The 2,866-nt window shown below is 48.3% G+C and overlaps 1 protein-coding gene across 1 annotated transcript in view; it reads left to right on the forward strand.

Annotated features, from left to right (window-relative positions):
- The first annotated feature begins 2,028 nt into the window (after positions 1-2,028).
- Positions 2,029-2,866, forward strand: part of CRISPLD1 (cysteine rich secretory protein LCCL domain containing 1) — a 41,117-nt gene continuing 40,279 nt past the window's right edge. Inside the window, exon 1 of the mRNA XM_035318483.1 lies at positions 2,029-2,232. The gene's annotated coding sequence lies outside the window, so the exon portion shown is untranslated. The remainder of the gene's footprint in view (positions 2,233-2,866) is intronic.

The raw sequence follows: 2,866 nt of genomic DNA on the forward strand, positions 1-2,866 counted from the left end.
TTTTTTTTAATTCAGTTTCTTGGACGTGGTAATACGTAACAACAATCAGATACAAACGTAAACTTTTTCTGCTGCTTTCTAATGAAATAGCACTTGTACTGGTACAAAGAATAAATAGCGTAATAGGATACATATTATTTATTAAATGTTGATAGTGAAATTGTGCCCCAATGATATAGATGCTGTGTCTTGGCCTCCAGAGGTCTAAGTAACTACAACAAAGAAGACGAGTAAGATATTAAGTATTACAAAAATCCAGATCAGTTTTGTAGACTTTATCAAGTTATTTTAATTTTTGGTTTCCCTCATCTTTCTTCAAACTTTTTTTTTGGATAAACAGACTGTAATAAGGCTTGTTCTTCTGTACCAAAAATGACAGAAGTTCATAGAGTCATAGAATATCTTGAATTTGAAGGGACACACAAGGATTATCAAGTCCAACTCCTTGGTCCACACAGAACCGTCCTAAAATCAAACAATATTTCTGAGAGCGTTGTCCAAATGCTTCTTGAACTCTGACAGGTCAGTGCCATGACCACTTCCCTGGGGAGCCTGTCCCAGTGCCCGACCACCCTCTGGGTGAAGAACTTCTTCCCAACACACAGCCTGACCCTCCCCTGTCCCAGCTCCATGCTGTTCCCTCGGGTCCTGTCTCTGTCCCCAGAGAGCAGAGCTCAGCGCCTGCCCCTCCGCTCCTCTCGTGAGGGAGCTGCAGGCCACAAGGCCTCCCCTCGGTCTCTTCTGCTCTGGGCTGAACAAACCAAAGGACCTCAGCTGCTCCTCATATGTCTTGCCCCCTAAACCCCTCACCATTTTCATTGCCTTCCTTTGGACACTCTCTAATAGTTTTATGTTCTTCTTATATTGCATCACCCAAGACTGCACACAGTGCTCAAGGCAAGGCCTCAACAGTGCAGAGCAGAGTGGGACAACCCCTTCCCGCAACCAGCCAGCAATATTAAGGCATCCTGGTGCATAAGCCCTTATAAAAACCTTTGTGTATTCAGCTGTGTGGTGGCATTTTACCTCGGGCGCTTTGCTAGGTAAAAAGTTTAGTTCCTGATACTCTGGTGGAGATGTGCACCTTAACATTAAAAAGAAAAAAAAAATCATAAAGAGAAACCAATATGAAACATAACATTGTTGTGTACCATTATAAATATCTATAACATCGGGCAACACAGGTTACATTCAAAGTTTTAAGGGAAATCTTAAACTGAGAAAGAAAGAGTACAGTAAGAAGCAGTGCATTACTTGCACAGCATTGTTTCTCTTGGGCCCATGAATTTTGGAAGCATTTATAGAGACAGTCTGAAGCCAGCTGGATTCTGATGAATTTTAACCTCAGCCTCTTAATTGCTGAAAATAAAAATACGGAAAACTTTTGCAAGCTGGTACAGCAGCCCTGTGAAGACTGGAAGCGGATCAATCTAACTGTTAGCAAAATGCAACAGATTATACTAAATAAATGAAACATTGTCCCTAGTAGCTTGCAAAAAAATAAATAAAAATAAATAAAAAATCAGGATGTAAGACTTTGATAAATACAATGCAAAAATATGATGCCTAATCTTGCTGGAAACAGAAATCAGCGGTTACAAGCTTTTGAGTTCTACTTCATAAAGAGAAGCCTCATGCAGCTGGTCTGAGTCCATAGAATAATTTGTGACCCGAAACCTCCTGCCACATTCACACGATCCGGAGCTCGTGTGAGCATCCAGCTTTTCCTCCTTGCCCTGCTTCAGCAGGAGCGAAGAGGTTCAGCATCCTCTCGCCAGCTGCCGACGGATGGAGGCGGCAGGGGCCGGGGGGCTCCCTCTCGACCTTTTCTGGGCAACAGCTTTGGCGGGATGGAGGCCAGCTCCTGGCGGGAGGCAGAGCTGCCGGCCGCCCAGGTGAGGCCGGTGCGGGTGCGGGGACCGGGGGCGGGCGCGGAGCCCGGGGCGCGGAGCGCGGCCCGCCCCGCGGGGTGCCGGGGAGGGGTGGCCGCCGCGCGTCACCGCCGCCCGCGATAAATGCCCGGCGGGCCGGGAGCTGGGAAGAAGCGGCACGGAGCTGGCTGAGGGGGAGCGAGGCGTGAGGGCGCTCGGCGGCACCGAGCGGTCCCCAGCGGCCCCCAGCCGTGCCCGAGCGGCCCCCAGCCGGCCCCCCGGCCCCGACTCGGGCCCTGAGAGGAGGTGGACGGCGGAGCGAGGCTGGTTGCAGAGCGAGGAGGCGGCCGCCGCCGGAGCGGTAAGGGCGGCGGTGGCGGGGGGTGTCTGGGGGCTCCCGCAGCGCCCACCCCAGGGGCGCGGGGCCGGGGCAGCGGCGGGGAAGGAGAGCCCGGCGGTGCCCCCTCGCCTCTTTTTGTTTTCTGCCCAGCGGAATTCTCGCTTTTTAAAATACATATATAAATATATATATTTTCCACCCAGAGTGAGGAAGGCACCGTGGTTTTCCGACCCCAGTCGCTCGGTCACGGAACAGGCGGCGCTGGCATATTGTGTTCTCGGTTGTAGTCCTGCTTTTTTTTTTTTTTTTTTCAAAGAGTTATCCGCGCTTTTTCTTTGTTCGGTGAATAGAATAACCCCAGCGCCCCCCACATTTCCTTCGCAGAGTTGAATGACTCTAGTTATATTAGGTACTTCGAAATCATAAAATAAAAGCTGTAATCACAGTCGTATTTTGAAATGCAGCAAGAGGGATATTTTATATCAACTTAATTGTGTTTTCATTTTGCATTTTGGCATGGAATGTAAGCCTTTTAGCTTTTTTGTTTATAAATTCCAATACTGGATGGCTGCTTATCTGCTGTCTAATCTTCATTGAAATCTGGCTTCTTTTAAGTAGACAGGAAAAGCATGCTTTTTTTTTTTTTTTTTTTTTT

This window comes from Oxyura jamaicensis, chromosome 2 (genome assembly GCF_011077185.1).
Source record: "Oxyura jamaicensis isolate SHBP4307 breed ruddy duck chromosome 2, BPBGC_Ojam_1.0, whole genome shotgun sequence".
Taxonomy (NCBI): domain Eukaryota; kingdom Metazoa; phylum Chordata; class Aves; order Anseriformes; family Anatidae; genus Oxyura; species Oxyura jamaicensis.